Source organism: Bactrocera neohumeralis, unplaced genomic scaffold (assembly GCF_024586455.1).
Source record: "Bactrocera neohumeralis isolate Rockhampton unplaced genomic scaffold, APGP_CSIRO_Bneo_wtdbg2-racon-allhic-juicebox.fasta_v2 cluster09, whole genome shotgun sequence".
NCBI classification, from domain to species: domain Eukaryota; kingdom Metazoa; phylum Arthropoda; class Insecta; order Diptera; family Tephritidae; genus Bactrocera; species Bactrocera neohumeralis.
Window position 1 is genome coordinate 10,695,228 of NW_026089622.1, and position 23,428 is coordinate 10,718,655.

Here is a 23,428-nt window from a genome sequence, read left to right on the forward strand (position 1 = left end):
TTAAACGGGTTTAATTTCTTTCGGTTCTTTTATATTGACCGTTTGTGCAGCGCTACATACATATATACATATAATAAATGAAATCAAAAGTGGAATTGATGCACTCACTCGGTTTTTCCTCAGGGACTTTGGGTAGAGAATATATATGTGTATAAAAGAGGTGTGCTTCCTTTCCTAGCTTCTCTAGGTGGGAATTCCTTCCAAACGCTGGCGTTCCGCTTTGTTGCGTTGATGGTTCTTGATTTTTTTGTTCAATTTGTATTTTGGCTTTTTTATTTATTCGTTTATTATAAGTTCGCGCCCGTATTTTAATTATTTGTTTTTAAGTTCGCGCCCGTATTTTATTTAGTGTTAGTTTGCACCCAATTTTGGTTAATGTTTTTTTTGTTAATTATCACAATTTTGTGCATACGTATATGATATGTAGCTTTAGTATGTATGTATATTATTTAACTGCACTATTTTTTTTGTTACTTTTTCACCACTCTTTTTGTTTCGTCACATACAAGTACGCATGTATGCATGTAGATTTGTGTACCACTTCGTTCTTTATATATTTTATTCACGGTGTCCCTGCACTTTCATATGTAAAATCTTTTTGCTTTTTTGTTGTTGTTTTACATACATATATATATTTTTTTTTTTCTAACGTTTCACCAATGTGCCGTTCCTTTTGCCTCGAAGGACCATGTATTTTTCACTACCTCACCCTTTGCGGCGCACTTCGAATTCTTAATTTTCACACTCACCTTCTCGATGACCACCAAGTTTGGTTTTATAAAAATTTAAAAAAAATGCTTGTAGCGGTTGATAATTCCGACTCAGGATGAAAAAATGTTGAAACTGGAGGATGGTAAAAACGCCGTTCAAAAGATGTTCGCACACGCGTAACTCCGACTTGATGAAAAAGTGTTGAAACTGGAGGATGGACAAAACGCCGTTCAAAAATGTTCGCACACGCGTAACGTCGACTTGATATGAAAAATGTTGAAATTGGAGGATGGACAAAACGCCGTTCAAAAGTGTTCGCACACGCGTAACTCCGACTTTATGAAAAAGTGTAGAAACTGGAGGATGGACAAAACGCCGTTCAAAAATGTTCGCACACGCGTAACGTCGACTTGATATGAAAAATGTTGAAATTGGAGGATGGAAAAAAACGCCGTTCAAAAATTCGCACACGCGTACTGGTTGCTGCTAATAACGAAAGCGAAGTGAGTTGCAGTTGTCCTTTTGGTCCCCCTTTCTTTTCTTTTGTGTGTGGAATCAGCTGGTGTGATGTGGTTGGTTGGTATGTAAGGTGGAATGTAAGCTTTGGTGGTTTGTGACGTGGGTATGATGAAGGTGCGTGTCAATGTTGTGAAGTTGATGTGGTGTGATCGTGTGGTGTGTGTGTGGATGCCCGGGGGAGGATGCTCAGTTGTACAATCTTAATATATAAAAATCCAGTGTGCGTGTGTATGTTTCGAATGAACTCAAAAACGAGTCAACTGATATTCATGAAAGTTGGCATATACATATATATAATTTGGTCCAACTTAGATGATAGGATAGATTACATCTCAATTTATACTCGCAATATTATATTATTGCAAATTATTTGTATTATTTGTTAGCTCAAAAAGATTCTAACAGATGTCGCTAATTATTGATTGGATTGAGTAAGTATTCAACAGATATGTTAAAAATACAAACGTTTTATATAAGCTACATTTTTATCGTCTCTACAATTAATAATTAACATTTTGTTTTACTTCTAATTTACAGTTACATAAATACAGCCAAATACATAATCTACAAAATCAGAGAACAGTGAAATTCAGTCACATTAAATTAAAAGTTTATAATTTTCAGCTGTCACAAAAACAACACTGACAACACCGACAACACTGAACGCCTACCAAAATAAAATACCAACAGCAGCAGGTAGTTTACTACAATATACTATGTATGTACATGCAAAATTTAGCAACGACGTGAACCTACGGTTATTTTCCAATTGGAAAAGTGTTATGCACAGCGTATCAGCACATAAAGACAAGGGTTACCAGCTCAAATGAGTTTAATTAAATTACAAATTATGAATGTTAACTTAAATTAAACGTAAAACATTGTAAGTTAAAAAAGCAATATATTGTAGCTGATTTATAAAAATACTGGTTTTGACTATACTGTTTTACAATTATTTTTTTATTGCTGACTCATCATTGAAACAACAAACACAAAACATTAAAGACTTTGCAACCCTATGCGAACAGCTGGGTATTATTTATCCCAGCGTTTGAAATACTACGCTACTCTCGTAGCATTTCATTTTACTCTTGCTACCGCACTCACTTTGTCAGGAGCCACAGCATAGCATAACAACATATGTGCTCTACTCTGCTTCGAGTTTTGTTAGGTAAAAAACTATAGCTGGAGCGGGAGCAAAAAATTAAATTCTCCGCTATGCTCTGGCGTAGCGGTAGCAAAAAATTGGGAGCAGTAGCACAGCAGAGCTAATGCAAATTTTCATGTGCTACAGCTCCCGCATGTGTTTGTTGTTTTTTTTCTTTTTTGCTATTTTCTCTCATAATATTTGAATTAATTGAATAATTCAAACAAAAAAATGTTATGCAAATCATTTTGGCACTTGTTGCGTCAAGTGACTTTATAAATCTAAAATCAAATATTTTAAGAAATATATTAATAAAGTGAATTAGATAATAATTGAATAAAGTATAAAATTTTCTATTCTATTCTACCATTCCCAATCAATTTTAAGGTCGCCTTGTCGACTGTACCATACTTGTAAAGCCTCTTTGAAGTTGGTCGCCTTGTCGTGGCGAAGGGGCTTAAGTAAGAGTAAAGTGTGCATCCCAAAGGAAACGCACTCTAATCTTACGAACTAAGAGGGACACCCCATAATTCCCACAATAGTGAAATGGATGAATAAACCCTAGGTTTTACGCCCATCTCCTATTGTTGGAAGTATGAGGATACCCGCACCAACACCACCCTAAGCCAAGGTGTCGAGGTACCCGTGCCGAGGGCTGAATGGTCAGCGGGGGGTAATAAATAGCTGATCGCGAACGGTCCCCTCCGATGCCCGGGCGAGGTCGGAGGTATAAAAGCCTTCTCTCCGCATACCGGCTCTGCGGACGAGTGACCAACCCTTTCCGGCTTACTCGTGGGACCAACAAATGAACGGAAACAACAAAACAACAACAACTACAACAACCAATTTGACGACAACAGCGACGACTAAGGACATGAATTACAGGATTCCCATTACGGAATCCGACGAAGACGAATTACTCGCCTCCAGCCAGGAGACGGGTAAAGGTACTGCCGGACATACCAACCTAAGTATACCGGCAGATACAGCAGTGATAACAGCAAACATAAGGGAGGAAGCGTCCACCTCCAAAGCTGCCATGAGCACCAACCAAAGTGCACTGGCGGCCAAAGGGGAAATCAAAAAGAAGCGCAAAAAATCCCAGAATCAGCTGAGGAAAAACCGGTACCAGAGGGCAGTCTTCATTCTAGGGAAGATAGCCAAAGACCAGGCAGCCGGCACCCCAGTTGATGAGGCAGAAACAAAGCGCCTTAAAGCAATAGTGGAGGAATATGAAGGCTACCTGAAAAGGAAGCAATCAGAACCTCTAGTAGAGAACATACAGGAGAGCACTTCACAAAAAAGGAATCGCTCTACGACAGAAACACCCGAAACTCTGCCTAAAAAACCGAGGCGGAGTGAAGGCGAACAGAACAGCGCAACAGCGGCAAGGCATTTCTGCGATGTAGCCAGAGATAGCCTGCAAGTGGCCATCATAGACGGGAACTCCTCCTCACCGAGCACGGTACAGGAAAGATGGGTGGAGATCGACGTCAGATTGTCGAGTATGGTGCTAAGCTATGTACTCGACAATCCGGCGGGTCCTCACCCGAAGTTTGACTCATCTGAGACCCTCAGGGGCTACAGGGTCATCAAGTGCGCGGACCAGGCCTCCCTGGATTTCCTGACGGGTAGTGTTGCTAAAATCAGCAACGCCTTTGTAGGCCTCCAATTGAGGCTTATACCCGCCAGGGACATTCCAAAGAGACCTCGTGCTCGCATTTGGTTACCCCCACTAGAGGAGCCAGGCGAAAAACTCCTGCGGTGTATCAAGCTGCAGAACAAATCTATACCTGGTATAGATGAGTGGCAGCTGATAAAGGAGGAAAAACCAAATAAAGCCAGCAGACCAATACTAGTGGCCATTTGCGAAGAGTCCATTGAGGCTCTCAAGAAGACTGACTACAAAATCAGCTTCGGAATTCGCAAGGCCAGGTTGAAAATCTTCCAAGGCGACAAAGAGGCTGACGAAGACGACAAGGAAGAGGTCGACGACGCCAGCCAGTTGCTAAGGAAAGTGGGCATCGAAGAAACCCGAGATGCCCAATAACAACCTTAGATGCGTACAGATAAACCTGCAGCACTCGAAGAGTGCTACAGCGAATCTGATAACCCTTATGAATGAGGGGAGCATCGACATCAGCCTAATACAGGAGCCCTGGGTCAAAGAAGATACCATTAAAGGGCTAAACAGCAGCAACTATAACCTGCTTTACACACGGAACAAAGGTAAACCTAGGGCATGCATTCTTATCAATAAAAGTATAAATGCATTTCTTTGTCCTAATTACAGCACAGCAGATATCATAGTCGTAAAGGTGGAACAGAAGGAAAAGCCCTTCTTCTTAGTCTCGGCCTACTTGGCCCATGACGATGATATACCACCGACCCCGCTCACCAGACTAGTATAGGATAATAGGAAAGAGGATGTCCTAATAGGGTGTGATGCAAACGCAAGGCATACCGTATGGGGTAGCTCCAGCATAAACACCAGAGGTGAGTCACTCTTGCAGTATATTCTAAATAGTAATCTACGCATATGCAACAAGGGCGATAAGCCAACTTTTATTTTTCCAAGCTCTGATAGGTTTCCGGGGTGGGAGGAAGTGCTTGACCTCACGCTATCAACAGACACAGACAGTCTCGTTGTGGATAACTGGAGGGTATCCGATGAGCCTTCCATGTCGGATCACTCCTGGATACTCTTCAGCATCCGCGGGAGGTACAGTGCTCCTCTCACATACCGAAACCCTAGAAGAACAGCTTGGGAAAAATATATCAGAATAGCAACAAAATGCCTCGAAAAGGGAGGCAATAAGAGTATCAGAAATCCTCAAGAACTAGATTCAGAAGTAGAGAAGTTGGAAAAAATCTTAACCACAACTTTCAATAAATCTACTCGGCTAACAGTTTTGAAAAAGAGAAAGTCTCCCCCTTGGTGGAACAGTGAACTCAAGAATTTGAGAACACAATTAAGGAAAGCTTTCAATGAGAGTTTTAGAACCAAAATATGGCAGCCATATAAAGATATTATGAAAAGATACAAAAAAGCAGTCAGGAAAGCAAAAAACGACTCTTGGCGATCTTTCTGCACATCGATAGAAAGTTGCAGAGAAACCGCTAGGCTGAGCAAAATGCTATCCAAAGATCATATTAACACTGCCTACATTAGGACGGAGGGAAGTGATTGGACCTCCTCGGCAAAAGAGTCTCTGGAGGTACTAATTACAACACACTTCCCCGGGAGTCAGCAAACACCTTCAACGAGGGTTCAACCAGAACCACCGTTGAACGCAGCTGATTATCAAGGCCAAATAATAGACAAAAGCAAAATCAAGTATGCCATAAACAGTTTTGCAAGACTTAAAGCGGCAGGACCTGACGGGATTATGCTCATAACGCTGCAAAAACTTGCAGAACCAATGGTTCAAAAGCTTGAAAATATATACGAAGCTAGCATTCTATTATCCTACATCCCAAGAAGTTGGACAAGAAGTAAAGTTGTGTTCCTTCCAAAACCCGGCAGAAGAACACACGAAAATGCCAAGGACTTTAGACCTATAAGCCTTACCTCCTTTATGCTGAAGGTACTGGAAAGACTAATAGATCTACACGTAAGAACAATAATGGCGGAGAAGTTATCGAAGTCCCAACATGCGTACATAAAGGGCCGATCAACCGAAACTGCCCTTCACGAGGTGATAAGTGTAATTGAAAAATCACTACACCACAAACAATACACCATGGTTGCTTTTCTAGACATAGAGGGCGCCTTCAATAACATAGAAGTAAATGCGATAATTAACTCTCTGGCACATGGTGGCATAGATGACACTGTGTGCAGATGGATACTATCGATGCTTGAGAATAGGAAGATTATAGCTTCAAACGGCGCTGCAACACAAACAAGCTATGTGAGTAGAGGGACGCCTCAAGGAGGGATCCTCTCTCCGCTCCTATGGGTTGTAGCGCTGAACGAAATACTACTCCAACTAAACGGTGGAGGAGTGAAAGCAGTGGCGCATGCAGACGATATAGTGTTGTTGGTATCAGGCATGTTTCCTTCAACAGTCAGCGAGATTATGGAAAGAGCACTTCGAAGGTTAAACCTATGGGCTAAAAACAATGGACTAGGAGTTAACCCGAACAAAACAGAACTGATGCTATTCACAAGCAGAACCAAAATACCTCAGTTTCAACTTCCGGTACTAAACACAGCTAAATACTTGGGGGTGGAGATTGACACCAAATTGTCCTGGAAAATAAATATAGAAAAAAGAATAAACAAAGCATACATGGCTTACTATACTTGTAAGAGAATCGTCAACAAGAAGTGGGGTCTCAAACCAAGTATAGTCATGTGGATGTATACGGCGGTCATAAGACCTATACTTACATATGGAGCTCTGGTATGGTGGCCAGCGCTAAACAAGCAATACAACATTAAAAAATTAAATGGTATACAAGAGCAGCATATGCGGGTGTTACTGGGGCAATCAGGTCATGTCCGACTGATGCGTTCAACGTGATCCTGCATCAACTACCAATGGACATTTTTATTCAAAAATCAGCAGCTATTGCGGCGACAAGAATAAAAGAGTTGGGAGGTTGGAACCAGCAGAACTATGGACATAGTGTAATCCTAAACAAGCTCACCATTAATAAATCAGACTACATTCTCCCACAGCTGGATTTCAATAGACACTTCCAGGTAAGGATACCATCTAGACGAGAATGAAGAAGAGGCGCAATAGAAGAGGAGGATACCATCTCAGTCTATACCGACGGTCCAAAATGGACTGTGGAGTAGGCACGGGGGTATTCTCCTCTGATCTTGGCATATCTCTCTCTATACGTCTACCGAACTCGGCTAGCACCTTCCAAACAGAAGTACTAGACATAGAAAAAGCCTGCGAAGCTCTATTAGAAAACCACGGGAATATACATAAAGCAACTATATTTACGGACAGCCAGGCGGCCCTCCTGGCATTGTCTTCACCCATGACAAATTCCAGTACAGTTCACAACTGCAAGAGAGCACTAAGCTCAATAAAAGACAAGCTCCAGCTAAACTTGATCTGTGTTCCCGGCCACAGGAACATTTTCGGTAACGAAAAAGCAGACGAGTTGGCAAAGGCAGGAGCTTTCCTCAATGAATCCATGGCGGAGCTAATACCAAGCCCGCTAGGATCGATAAAAGGAGAGATCAATAGACAATTTCAGCAAATTGCAAACAACAGGTGGAAAAACATTACAAAATGCGTCATAACTAAACAATTATGGCCAACATATGACAGGAAAAGAACCAACGACTTACTAAATAGGTCAAGAAAAAATATTTACACAGTAACAGCTACCACAACAGGGCACTGGCCATTTGGGGAACACGAATCCAAAATGGGTATGCCCTACAACGACATCTGCCGTGGCTGCGGAGTAGCAGGGAACAAGGAAACAATCTTCCACTTTCTCTGCGAATGCCCAGCTCTAGCACAGATCCGACACAAAACACTTGGAATCCATCTAGCACCAAACCTTGAATGGATTTCCACTAAAAGCATATCGGACATAAGTAGTTTCATCGAAACCTCAAAATGGTTTGAAAGAGAATGTGAAACGTAATAGCAGATACAGGAAGTTCAACGAACAGTGCATCAAAATGGCACATCAAGTGTTAATTGAGCCCGATAGGGCGGCACTCCTCCCTACCTACCTACCTGTAAATGACAGAAAATGGCAAAAAAGAAAAAAAACAACAAACACATGCGGGAGCTGTAGCACATGAAAATTTGCATTAGCTCTGCTGTGCTACCGCTCCCAATTTTTTGCTACCGCTACGCCAGAGCATAGCGCAGAATTTAATTTTTTGCTCCCGCTCCAGCTTTAGTTTTTTACCTAACAAAACTCGGAGCAGAGTAGAGTACATACTTTACAGTTTTATGCTAAGGCTATGCTGTGGCTCCCGACAATGTGAGAGCGGTAGCGATAGCATAGCAATAATTTTAGAAATTTTGCTGCTACGGAGTAGTAAATGAGAACCCTGATTTATCCAATTGGAAAACAACCCACAACAAAAGCACCAACTACAACAAGTGGAGACCTTTTCGTTTAACTGAAATTCTACTTTATTTGCTAACTGGTGCCGGAATACACAGGTGGAAATTTTCAATTAAATTTAATTTTTATAGAAATTTGTGTAATTATATTAAATAATAGTGTGGAGACCTTTTCGTTTAACTGAAATTCTAGTTTATTTGCTAACTGGTGCCGGAATACACAGGTGGAAATTTTCAATTAAATTTAATTTTTATAGAAATTTGTGTAATTATATTAAATAATAGTGTGTTGAAAAATAGTGCAAATACAATAATAAAAATTTTAGCAGCGAAAAATGTTTATGTTGATCTGATTAACTACCAGATACAACAATTATTACCAGTTGATTTAATGTCATTTAAGTCTATCGATGCTACTGTAGAAGAAAACGAGACAGTGAATTTCCCAATTGAATTTTTAAATTCTTTAGACATATCAGGAATGCCACCACACAATCTACGATTGAAAATTGGATCACCGATTATTCTACTGCATAATTTAAATCCTTCTAAACTATGCAACGGCACACGTTTGGTGATCAAAAGAATTACTGGAAACGTTCGTGAAGCAACTATTTTGACAGGAAAGTTTATAGGAGAAATTGTTTTGTTACCCCGTATTACGATGATACCATCCGATTCTCCCTTACCATTTAAAAGACTACAGTTTCCCATTCGTTTAGCTTTCGCGATGACTATATCTAAATTTCAGGGCCAAACAATGTCTATTTGCGGATTAGACTTGGAAAATCCATGTTTCTCCCATGGGCAATTATACGTGGGGTGTTCACGAGTAGAAAGACTATCAAGTTTATTTGTATTAACAAAGGACCGATTGACCAAAAATATTGTACATCGATTGGCGCTTCATTGAACATTAACTGTGATTTATTACGATTAAAGACATTTATAGTATATATGTATATGAAATAAAAATATTTAAAGTATTTGTTAAATATGTTATAAAAATGTTATGTTAATTTGTGTTAAATTTTGTTTTTCAAATCCTTCAATTCAATTCAACTCAGCCACAGCAGGCATGCCCCACACAGGGGGTATATCCAAAGCATAAGAACAATAATAAATCTTAAATTATTAGAAGCTGCGATAATAGCTTAATTATAAACAATAAGCGGTGCGAAATTAGAACAAAAAACCAAAAAAAAAATAAATAATAACATTTTATTAACGATCAGTATATTAGTAAATACTTATATACATACTCTAAGCTCATATAGGCAAATATTATTCAACAATAATTTCTTGTTCTTTGTATTATAAAAAACAAGCAGGATTGTATAATTTAGCATATCATATGCACATAAATACGCATACAGCGTGCACATATATGTACAAAGGTTATTGACTTCGTATACCTCTTTTACGAGTGCTGATATACAAGGAACCGCATCAAAGCGAGGTTCTTCAACAGATCGCTGATTTGCGCCCACGCCCCGACGGAAGAGAAGGACGATGTGACCAAAGATGCCTTTTATGAGCGCTTGGAACGCGCTTATGAGAGCTGCCCCCGCCACGATGTCAAAATCGTGCTTGGCGACATTAACGCTAGGGTGGGCAAAGAAGGTATCTTTGGCACTACGGTCGGTAAATTCAGCCTCCACGACGAAACATCCCCAAATGGGTTGAGGCTGATTAACTTCGCCGGGGCCCGAAATATGGTTATCTGTAGTACTAGATTCCAGCACAAGAAGATACATCAAGCTACCTGGCTATCTCCAGATCGAAAAGCCACCAACCAGATCGATCATGTTGTGATAGACAGAAGACACGTCTCCAGTGTTCTAGACGTGCGTACGCTCCGAAGTCCTAACATCGACTCGGACCACTATCTTGTTGCAGCCAGGATTCGCACCCGCCTCTGTGCAGCAAAAAACGCACGTCGACAAACACAAGGAAGGTTCGACGTCGAGAAGCTGCAATCACAACAGACAGCCGAACGATTTACTACTCGGCTTGCACTCCTGCACTCTGAGAGCACTCGTACACAACTCGGTATAAGGGAACTGTGGGACGACATTTGAAACTTCTTACGTAGAGCTGCAACCGAAACCATTGGTTTTCGGAAAGTGCAAAAAAACAACTGCTACGACGAGGAGTGAAGTGTCGCAGGGGAGAGAAAACAGACTGCCTACCTCGCAACGTTACGATCGACCACAACACGTGCGGGATGGGATAGATACCTAGAGTTGAAGAGGGAAGCGAGACGCATTTGCAGACAGAAAAAGAAATAGGCCGAAATGCGTGAGTACGAAGAGCTTGATAAGCTGGCTGACTGGGGTAATGCTCGAAAATCCTAGGAAAAAATCCGGCGGCTTACAGAAGGTTTCAAAACCGGAGCATACTCTTGTAGAACCCCCAAAGGTGATCTAGTCACCGATGCCCAGAGCATACTTAAATTATGGAGGGAACACTTCTCCACCCTGCTGAATGGCAGTGAAAGTACAACGCCAGGAGAAGGCGAACCCGATTCCCCAATAGATGACGATGGAGCAGACGTTCCATTGCCCGACCATGAAGAAGTTCGAATAGCAATTGCCCGCCTGAAGATCAACAAAGCGGCATGGGCCGACGGATTGCCGGCCGAGCTATTCAAACACGGCGGCGAAGAACTGATAAGGAGCATGCATCAGCTTCTTTGTAAAATATGGTCGGCCGAAAGCATGCCCAAAGATTGGAATTTAAGTGTGCTATGCCCAATCCATAAAAAAGGACACCCCACAATCTGCGCCAACTACCGTGGGATTAGCCTCCTCAACATCGCATATAAGGTTCTATTGAGCGTATTGTGTGAAAGATTAAAGCCCACCGTCAACAAACTGATTGGACCTTATCAGTGTGGCTTTAGACCTGGAAAATCAACAACCGACCAGATGGTCGCGATGTCTGAATTTGGTATTCCCGCAAAACTTATACGGCTGTGTAAACTGACGTTGAGCAACACGAAAAGCTCCATCAGGATCAGGAAGGACCTCTCCGAGCCGTTCGATACCAAACGAGGTTTCAGACAAGGCGATTCGCTATCGTGCGACTTCTTCAACCTGCTTCTGGAGAAAATAGTTCGTGCTGCAGAACTAAATAGAGAAGGTACCATCTTCTATAAGAGTGTACAGCTGCTGGGGTATGCCGATGATATTGATACACTCCAGCTCTGAAAGTATTCGTCGCAGTACCCGCCGGGGGAAGCAGAGGAAGAGGAAGACCTCCACTCCGTTGGAAGGACCAAGTGTAGAAGGACCAGGTTTCGCTTGGAATATCCAATTGGCGCCACGTAGCGAAAAAAAGAAACGACTGGCGGGCTGTTGTTAACTCGGCTGTAATCGCGTAAGCGGTGTCTACGCCAATTAAGAAGAAGAAGATATACAAGGACATACGGAAAAATCCGTAATAGAAAATATATAAAAATAAATATAAAATCGCAACTAAATACAACAGTGCGGTAAACAAAAACGATTAACACGTACTTATATTAGTAAATTTACGGGAATAACAACTCTTATTTACTTCAAAGAGTTTTCGGTTTTCGGTATTTATCAGACATATCTCATCAAATTTTAATTCTAAATTCTTATTAATTCTAAATGAGCACAGATTCAAAAGAATCAAAATCAGGTCAGTTTCTTACAATTCCAAAAATGGCTGACGACGATAAACAAAGCACACCTGCAGAAGATCAAAAGATCATATAATATCGAGATTTATCACTGAAAGTGATAGCTTTATAAGATATTGCACACGGTTTCAAGCTTCCTCTATTACTGACATTACGGAATCAGTTTTAAATATAAAATTAGAAAGTGTTAACAATCTATGGGCACGCCTTCTGGCAGCGTACGATACAGAACTAGATACTGACGACGCGGAACTCCCAGAAAACACAAAAGCTTCGGCGACAGCCAAGTGTGATAACTGCCGTGATCAGTACGAGTTAACAAAGGGAATGATAACTGAACAAATAAGGTTAGTAAGGACAAGTAGAGCCACTACTCCCCCTCCCAGAGTGGTTACAACACAAAAAGAAGACCTAGATAAAGGCATGTATCTAAAAGTACCAGCTTGTGATACTGAAGTTTTCAATGGATGTTATGACCAGTGGCCGTCCTTGCGGGACATGTTCACTGTCGTTTATATAAACCATCCTAAACTTTCACAAGCACAAAAGTTATACCATCTCAGGTATAAAACAAAAGGGGAAGCAGGTAGTATCGTCAAGCAATTCGCTTTAAATGACGAAAATTTTAAACTGGCTTGGGAAGCACTTGTCGAAAGGTACGAAAATGAAAGGGTTTTGATAGAAAACCCAATAAAAACTTTATTGCATTTGCCAAAAATCCAACAAGAAACTAGCCAGGAATTTCAAAACTTACACTCCACAGTGACTAATTGTTTATCAGTGTTAAAAACACAAAATATCTCCACAGAATCGTGGGACCCTATGATAGTAACCATTTGCGCAGAAACACTGCCTGATGCTGCGTTACTACAATGCAACAATCTCTAGTGGAAAGAAAAATAATGCCCACCTGGCAACAGATGAAAACATTTCTCACTGCTCAACACGAGATAGCTGAGCGAATAGACAAAAAAACTATAAAGCCAAAAAGTCATCACAATGTCTCAAGTAAAAACTTGTTCAAACCCCAAGCCAGTAAAGCATACAATATAATAGACACGTTAATAAAAGTCACACATTCGTGTCAAATCAAAGTAGTCAATGGCAATCATTGTGTGAACTCTGTAAGGGAGGTCATAAATTAAGATCCTGCGAGAGATTCAAAAAATTATCCGTTTCAGATAGAAACAATCTGGTCCGTCAACACAAACTTTGCATAAACTGTCTGTCGAATTCTGATATGACAAAAGACTGTGAAAGCAAATTCAATTGTGTATACTGTCAACGAAGACATCACTCATTGCTTAATGTTACCAATTTTCAAAATGTGAAGAAAAATCCATTTAAAAAAACCACGGGGTTAGTCGCTACAACTACATCAAGTAATCCCGAAACCTCAAATCCCGAAAAAAGGGAAGAACAACCATGTTGCTCTAAAGCAGCAAAAATTCAAGCGCTTCATTCAGAAAATGAAAGCAAAATTCTTTTACCCACTGCGGTCATCACCATTGAACATAAAGGTGATTTTTTCAAACTAAGAGCGTTAATAGATCAAGGCTCTCAAAGATCCTTTATATCATCAAAGATTCAAAATCAGCTAAAATTGCCAATAAAACATTCCAATTTTCAAATTTCGGGAATGGGCGGAAGAATTATTCAAAATTCTAATAAAATATGCCCAATCACCATAGTTTCCCCAAATGCGGATATACAAATAGATGCACAAGCCATCGTTCTACCGCAACTTACAAATTTGCTTCCAAGCTATGAAGTAAATAAAATACACTGGGAAAAATGCTCACACCTTAACTTAGCAGATCCCAACTGGCATACCCCATCACAAATCGACATTTTATTAGGCAGTCACTTCATACCTCAAATAATTCTTGAAGGTATAGAGAAAATCTCCAATAAATTGTGGATTATAAGTGGCCAAGTCACTGAAAAAATAAATTTTTTCACAACAGAAGTGGAAAATATCACAAACCAATATTTATATAATCAACTTAAAAAGTTCTGGGAAGTAGAAGAAATACCTCAGATTACCCAACTTTCAGAAGAAGACGAGGCATGCGCAGCCTATTACAAGTCTGCAACAACCAGAAACCAACATGGACGTTATTCTGTGCGACTCCCATTCAAACCCACCTTTCCAGAAACTATAGCTCTGGGCCACTCTAGAATGTCAGCAGTCAAGCAATTCCTAAGCATGGAAAAACGCCTGAAAAGGAAAAATGAGCTTAAATCAGCATATGGTAATGTGATGGACGAATATCTTGACCTCAATCATATGGAAGGAACTGTACCATATCAAAAGGCAGATATTTATCTTTTTACCTTCCACATAAAAAGGTAATAAGACCAGATAAAATCACAACGAAAGTACTAATGGTTTTCAATGCCTCAAAGTGTACGAGCTCATGCAAATCACTTAATGATGTACTATAAACAGGGCCAACAATACAACCTGATCTCATGTTGATAATACTAAATTGGAGCATGTTTAAATACGTTTTTAACGGGGATGTTGAAAATTTATAGGCAAATTCTGGTACATGAAGATTACCAAGATTTCCAATTAGCGACTACAAACTTAAAACAGTTACCATTGGCATCAACTTCGCACCCTATTTAGCTATTAGGACATTACATGAAGTTGCAAAAACCTGTGAAACACATTTACCTTTAGCAACTTCTGTTGTGCATACTCAAGCATACGTGGACGACATTCTATCAGGGAGCCACAGTATATCATTAGCGTGTGAATCACTATCTCAAGTAATCAAAGCACTAAATTCAGCAAGTTTTCTCCTAAAGCAAATAACATCAAATCATCCCGAAAAAATCAAAGGTATAAGAAAGGAACATCTATTAGATACAGACTTCCTTAATTTTAAAAGGTTAGTACAACAAAAACACTAGGGATTCAATAGAATGCGATATCAGATCAATTCTCATATACAATTGAGTCAATATCTGCATGTCCGCCATAACCAAACGAAAAATACTTTCCTCGGTGGCAAAACTTTTCGACCATACAGGATGCCTTTCGCCAATAATGATTCAAGCTAAAATTCTAATTCAAGAATTGTGGCAAGATGGCACTGAATGGGATGAACAGGTAAAATCTGTACTATATCAGAGATTCGAATTCCTCAGTGGGTACATTTCAACCCTAACATTAAAGCAGAAGTACACGGTTTCTCTGATGCCTCTGAAAAGGCTAATTGCGCAACAGTCTACTTACGTACTCAGTACGACGGCAAAAGAGCTTCACATCTTTTGGTAGCCAAAGCCAAAGTTGCACCTTTGAAGACACTAAGCCCACCACGGCTTGAACTAAATGGTGCTCTTCTGTTAGCTAAATTAAATTCAATAGTTCACACCCATCTCAAATTAATAGAAGGGGATGATATTCTCCACAGAGTTTCATCATTTCCTAGAGCACTAAGGGTAGTCGCTTATATGCACAATTCATTCAAATACTTAAACAAAAAATGAAAGGAGTATGAATTGCAACATGCCAAGGTCAATCTAATCTTGTATACACAAACTCGCTATTTCAGCAAAGATAAATCAAAGTTGCTTGAAAAACGACCTCTCGAAAAGGGAAGCTCACTTCTCCTCTTAAACCCATTCCTGGACGCTAAGGGATTAATGCGGGCAAATGGAAGACTAGCCAACTCCAGCCTTAGTTACAACGAACGACGTCCCATCATTATCCCAGAGAAATCCCATTTTACCTACTTATTTTTTATAAATCTCCACCAGCTTACACTGCATGGTGAGCATCGCTTGATGCAACAAATGGTCCGACAAGAGTTTTATATACCACGACTAAAGTCACAAATTAAAAATACGATTTTCATGTGTAAACAGTGTACTATGTACAAGTACAAGATGCGTACGCAGATCATGGCAGCCTTACCACCTGAACGCTGCAACTATGTTTTACCCTTCACCATCACTGGGTTTAATTTTGCTGGACCTTTCCAGATAAAGGCCTCAATGCTAAGGTCTTCCTCATTTAAAAAAGGGTATGTGGCTGTCTTTTCATGATTTACGACAAAGGCAGTACACCTCGAACTATGTTCGGATCTGACTACTGCGGCTTTTCTTGCAGCATTTGCCCGCTTTGTCGGACGACGCGGATTTCCTTCATGATTTCAGTCGCCGATGGAAGGAAGACTATATAAAAGACAAGAGATACCGGTGGAAAACTCAAGAAAAGGCACCAAAGCTTGGAGACTGCGTCCTTATACAAGACGATTGTCTCCCCCCTACGGAACGGCGACTCGGCCGCATAAAACAACTTCATTACGGTTCCGACGGTTATGTTCGAGTAGTTGATCTCCGCATCCAAACCGGAACGCTAACCAGACCGCTCGTCAAAATATGTTTTCTACCAACCGCCGAAGATAAAGAAACGTAAAACCTAAACCGCAATGTTAATAAATCAATAAATCGCTAAAACATAGAAACCGTTTACAAAATCGAAACCTCGAATAACATAAAACCCCACAAAAGATCTAACATAAATGTCTGATAAAAAATTACATAGTATTGTAAATTTCACAATATATTACTAATATCACCATTTCTCTCAGAGAGCAATATGGACGTGGATATGGCATCATCCTCAACGCATTTTTCTTTTTAACAAAAAGTGTGAGTGGCCTATAAGATGAATAGATATAGAATTAAAAAAAAAATAAAAATACTCTTTTTGTTTTAGTCAAAAATAAGGCCCCATATCAGCACATTGTTTCTTAGATGTGGAAAACTACTCTCAAGAACCAGTGGAATCATCATCTGGTTTAGGTATTTTGTTGGCAAATAAATTAAATCAACATTCGTTTAAAACAGAAAAAGATGATATAGTTTATAAATATTTTTCTATTCCATAGGACAGCAAGTTTCTTTTTATTCCCATTTTACATCATATATTTCAAAATTCTCAAATTAGTATTTTTCACTGTTATAAATATGTAACTATTGTATTTTCCCGACGGAATTTTATTCTATTTTGTTAAATTATTTAAAATGAATTTTGATGCTGTCAAATTTGTATTTCTTAATCAGATGGATTTACCAGCACTATTCGATGAAATTTATTTGGAGGAATGCCTAACAACGTCTTCGACTCCCGCAAAAGGTACATGTAAAACTGTCGTTTTCAATTTATTTTTACGCATTTGTTATTGTAGAAGACCTGACATTAAAACGAAAGAAGCTTAATATTTCTGGTTGCTAGAACTCAGAGGCAAGCTTCTCAAAGCAACGGTAAACAATTGCCTGTTGATGGAAACGTTAAACCAATACATTTCTAAAATGTATTTCCTAAAAATTTATTCTTTATTATGTTTATATCTTTTTCAGATATTTTTAACATATTAAAAACTCTTTCCACCCAACTACAAGAATTGACTTCAAGAGTTGGTAATATGGAAAAGTAGACGGACAGTTTTGTCCATATAAGTTTTTATTGTTCTATAAGTATTCATCAATACTAAGCGAACATTATTTAAGTATTCTATAACTGCACTTGTTCTCTTTTCATATAATTCAAAAAAGCGTAGAAATGGCCCAATGCTTCCTGCGGTAAATTTTCTTGTGCTAGTATGCAGCTCTGAAGAAATCGACTACTAATTTTTAATACATTTTTTCAATGAAATGCGTATTTGGCAATCCTGGTTTTGCGAAGAAACAATTAATCAACAATTGTTTCTTAAAGGAAATTCAAAGTAATCGTTAAATTCATTCTAAATTATTTAAAATCATTATTATGAAATGTAGCTCATTTTGAAATGTTGTATAAAACTTTTCAATCTTCAACCACATTCCTTAAATCGCAAGGAAAATGTTTATATACTTACACACATAAGTATAATTTCTTTGTTTATTTTCTCTTGCTCTTCTAATGTGCATCATTCACATTGTGAAACTACTGTCAAAATTACTTGAAGAAATAATGTATTATATATGTACGAAATATCTCCTGTCATCAAACAAACAGTCGTCATCTTGAGGAAACGTTCAATGAGATTAGTATTGTCATTATATGAAAAGAAAGAAGAAGATCCAAATCCCAAATTTCACTGAAAAATAAGAATAAAATTATGTAGTCATGAGCAAGAAGTCAACAAAAACAGGCTATTTTCGGCCAAAAGCCAACTACAGATACTGTGGTCCACATATTCGCTAGCTAGGGTTTGAACAGTTTTGTTTGGATTTAGACCATTTTTGGTCATAAGGTGGCAAATTTTAAAGGACATTATCATTAGTGCAAAGTTTTAGCCCGTTATATAAATTTCTTCCAGATTTGTTTACTGAAAATTGAAAGAATCAAATGGAATTTAAAATTGTGTTATACGGGAAGTAGACGTGGTTGTTGTCGAATTTCACCCCTTTTTACCCAGTGACTAGTGCTGTAATTAGTTATTGATTTATTGAGTATTTAGTAGTTTAAAAATCGAAATATTTTAAGAGCGTTCGCGAAATGTGTTAAGTCAGATTTGGTCATGTAAATAAGTATATTTTCCCGTAAAAACTAAATATTACTTACGAAGCGAATTACTGTGATCAAGTAAAAACCTCGCATAGCCCGCATATCTTCTTCTTCATTACTGGCGTAGACACCGCTTACGCGATTATAGCCGAGTTAACATCAGCGCGCCAGTAGTTTCTTCTTTTCGCAACGTGGTGCCAATTGGAAATTCCAAACGAAGCCAGGTCCTTCTCTACCTGGTCCTTCCAACGGAGTAGAGGTTTTCCTCTTCCTCTGCTTCTACCGGCGGGTATTGCGTCAAATACTTTCAGAGCTGTAGTGTTTTCTTCCATACGTACGACATGACCTAGCCAGCGCAGCCGCTGTCTCTTAATTAGTTCGACTATGTCAATGTCGTCGTATACTCATACAGCACATCGTTCCATTTAATGCGATATTCGCCTTGACCCACGCGCAAAGGACCATAAATCTTTCGCAGAACCTTTCTCTCGAAAACTCGTAACGTCGACTCATCATTGATGTTGTCATCGTCCATGCCTCTGCACCATGTAGCAGGACGAGAATAATGAGTGACTTATAGAGTTTGGTTGTTTTTGTTAAGTATTTACTTCTCAATTGCCTACTTAGTCCGAAGTAGCACCTGTTGGCAAGAGATATCCTGCGTTGGATTTCAAGGCTGACATTGTTGTTGCTGTTAAAACTGGTTCCAAAATAGACGAAATTATCTACAACTTCGAAGTTATTACTGTCCACAGTGACGCAGAAGCCAAGTCGCAAATTCCAATCGCGGGGCATGCTTTCGTTCAACCATATTCTACAAAGAAGCTGATGCATGCTGCTGATCAGTTCTTCGATCCAATTCTACGACGTGTGCTTGGGGTCACTGACTCGATAGAACATAAATTTATTGCGAATGCTAAGTTTTTTGCACTGCTGTGAACGTTTTTAAATATAAATATGGCACAATTCCGATTTCTTTGGCGCCGCGATCTGAATATACCGTTGGAAAGAGGAACTCCTCCTGATAATATATATATAGGTACCGCAAACGCTTAGTTTACGAGATATTCGACTTCAAAGTTCAAAAATTCCGCAAATTTTGACATTTCTACACGCTATTTCACCACATTAAACACACTTTACGCACATTTTGTGCTTCAAATTAAATGAATTAAACTATAAACATTTCAATGAATCCACATTTTACACTTTTTAGTGGTTTTTTACCTAACAAATTTTTATTTTAAAAATTACTTTTTACACTCGTAGTGAGCATCATTTATGTGCTAACAATTATGAGAAAATGGAGCGCTGCCATATGATAATAAGCAAATATGAGCAATTCGCTGAAATTTCTCTTTTTAGCAATAATTGCTCTTTCTTTATTTAGCAGTCTTAATTCTAATAAAAACAAGCTTCTATAAATTATATTTCAAATTAAAATAAGTAGAAACAATCTTGCCATGCATATGGATATGTTCTTATTTAAAATTAAATAGTACTTAGATTTTTAAAGGAGTACTACGTAAAAGTACTTCAGTCACCCTGGGTATTGGATCGACCAGGGCCGAAGGCCGCCAACGCGGAAAGGAGTACTACGCGAAAGTACTTCAGTCACCTCGATATGATATAAATTTTATAATATTATTATAGAGTTTTGCTTAGTTGTGTATATTAACTATAAATCACATATTATACATATACATATGTATAAGGAAAAAGTGTTCACACCCCAATTATAGCTTGAAAAGTATTGGAAAGTATTTTTTATTATAGTCAATATAGAAAAAAGAATTACTCGAAAATATAATACAAACAAAGAAAAATTGTTAAAAATCCTACATGTTTGGTGTTTAAGATGTGGCAACGCTCGTTTTCCTCATAATTGTAAACAATCTAACCTTTTCAAAGTTGAGTGTGCTAAGTGATTTTTAAATTAATACATTTTTCTTAAATACAATAAAATAAAAGTGAAATATGAACTTATTTTGTTGAGTAGAATGTATATTTAAATATACAAAGTGAAAAATGTGAAAAAATTTAGTAAAACATTGTGAAATACTAAGTGTTATTAATACATATTTTTGAATTTTTAATAGGGAATATTTTAAAATATTCCTCCTCTGGAAAAGCTCCCCTATCTGTACATAGCCCATTTATACTGAAATTCGTGTTTTTTCCCGACCACCAAAGTAATCGGAATCGTGCTAACAATACCATCAACTCGTGTACTTTTCCGACGCCAGATCCCGACTTGCAACCGAGATTCTCCGTCGTTTTAATATTCTTGTCCTGCAGTTCCTACCTGGAAAGGTACACACAAACAAACAAACTCTTGCCGTCTGATCCAAACAATTTTAATTTGGTTTCATCCGTAAATAAAACCTAGAATTCAGATCAATTTTGATTATATTTAGTTCATTATCGTTTTTGTTCAATCAAACCCTAGACCAAAAATTCATACTTTTTGGCAAACTCCAACTTTTAATTTTTTTTCGAACGACGAATCGTTTCCGTACAAACGTCGACGTTCTCTTTAATTTGTTTTTGTTTTTAAGTCTGTTGCAGATAACCTATGGTTTTGTTTTATTAAGCGAAGTATAAATATACAATTGCGGTCATCTATTTTTATTATGTTCTTCAAATTACGCATTTTATCACACACGTTGCCTCTTTTTTTATACTTTTTCATAATGTTATGGACTGTCGAAATTTTTTCCAAAAATTTTACTGATTACAGATGGATTTTTATCCTTCCACTTTTTTATGATAATCTCCCGTTCTTCAATAGTTGTTAGACGCAAAAATGTTATTAACTCATTTACACCTTTTTATTTAAATTAAAAGTTTCCAGTGTAAAGTGTTCATTTTTGAATGTGGCTCACTGTATATGCCATATGGTATATAATGTAGGTATTAGAACGGGATCTGTTTGCGCTACGTAAATATGCATAAATTTATTAATTCATTTTTAAACTCTTGTAACATGTTGCTACAGAATATAATAGTTTTCTTCACCTAATGGTTGTTTGTATAACCTAAAACTAATCGAGATAGAAAAAGGATTATGTCCATTGGGATAAAAAAGAACCAGGAATTACTGTGCCAAATATGGGTGCGTTCTGTCAACCGGTTTGTTTACAACAGCTGATAAAGTCGGTACACCTCAGTAGTGCCATTTCTATATTTACAATAGATAAAAATACAAAGAATTTGTCTCAAATTTGTCTCAAATTTTTGTATTTTTAACCAAATTGCATGTGCGGAATTCATGTCGGAAAGGGCTGTCTATGTTTCGAAAGTTTTATTAAAAACACAAGCTTGCGCGTAGTACAAAGCCTAGAAAGACGGTCGAGAGGTCGTTGAAGACATGCCTCGTTCTGGACGACCTTTGACATCTTCAATTGATGAAAATATTAAAAAAATGAAGGATATGAGACATTCAAACAAGTCAACCATCATAAAAAGAAAAAAATAGCCGAAACCACATTTAAAGCCAAAAATGTAATAAATACCATCGATCAACCACCGTATTCACCAGATTTGGCTCCGTGTGATTTTTTCTTGTTACCCAAACTAAAATTGCCGTTCCATGGAACCCCTTTACAGTCGATCAAAGCGATAAAACAAAATTCGATGAAGGAGCTGAAGGCCATCCCAAAATTTCTTATGAAAAGTGTTTAGAGGACTGTAAAAATCGCTGGCATAAGTGTGTTACATCTGGTGGGGATTACATATGAAGGGGACAAATTACAAATTAATAATTAATTAAATATTTTGCGTCTATTTTTTCATTTCTGGGTGCTTTTTTGTCACAATTTAGACGGGTTTAAATGAGCACCCACAAAATCTTATTAACCGAAAACCTATAAAGTGTCATAACTGAGCACTAAATTAAGATATAATAATTTGGTACAGAAAATCGCTCCTTTGGGATAAAAAGAATGGACGTGATCACGCAATATATTTGGTTTAATATATGTACAAATATCCTAAACTAGTTAAGCTACAATAACCAAATTTACAGAGGACAAATCCCTTAAGCATCTCTACCGACACCTCCATATAATGGCATTGTTAAAAGCTACTAAAAGTGCGATAAATCCATAACTAAATACGACAGAGACCTACAATTTAACAGCAGATATGGTATGCGAGGGCTTTATAGGGGCCAAGGTTAACATTGCGCGGCGGGCATGGCACCACCTACTTTTAAGTGAAATCACTTATCTCGGAACCCGTCTGACCGATTACGCGCAAAGGACCATAAATCTTTCACAGAACTTTTCTCTCGAAAACTCGTAACGTCGACTCATCAGATGTTGTCATCGTCCAAACCTCTGCACCATATAGCAGGACGGGAATAATGAGTGACTTATAAGTTTGGCTGTTTTTGTTTGTCGAGAGAGAAATTTATTTCTCACTTGCCTACTTAGTCCGAAGTAGCACATGTTGGCAAGAGATATCCTGCGTTGGATTTCAAGGCTGACGATGTTGTTGTTACGTCAGATATTACGCCTTGCCCTCGTGCACTGCCAGACCCATTTGATTTGCTTCATCCAGTCTGGAGAAAGCAGAACTTACGGCGCGGTTAAGGCCAAAGATATTAATATTACCAGTATGGAAAACTTAGCCAACATAATTATGTTGGCTTTTCATAAGCTTGAATATTGAACTAGAGGCATTGTCTGTTCTTCGCTTCTTTTCATTCACAATAGCTATGATTTTTCCAAAAAAAGTAGTTGGCAATAGAACATTTGTTTTAATTCTTTCGTATTAATATCATCAAATGAACAAAATAAATATATTTATATAGT

At 38.3% G+C, this 23,428-nt stretch overlaps 1 protein-coding gene across 13 annotated transcripts in view; it reads right to left on the bottom strand.

Moving 5' to 3' along the window:
- Positions 1-23,428, bottom strand: part of LOC126764471 (tubulin polyglutamylase TTLL5) — a 244,951-nt gene that overhangs the window by 37,782 nt on the left and 183,741 nt on the right. The window lies entirely within an intron of this gene.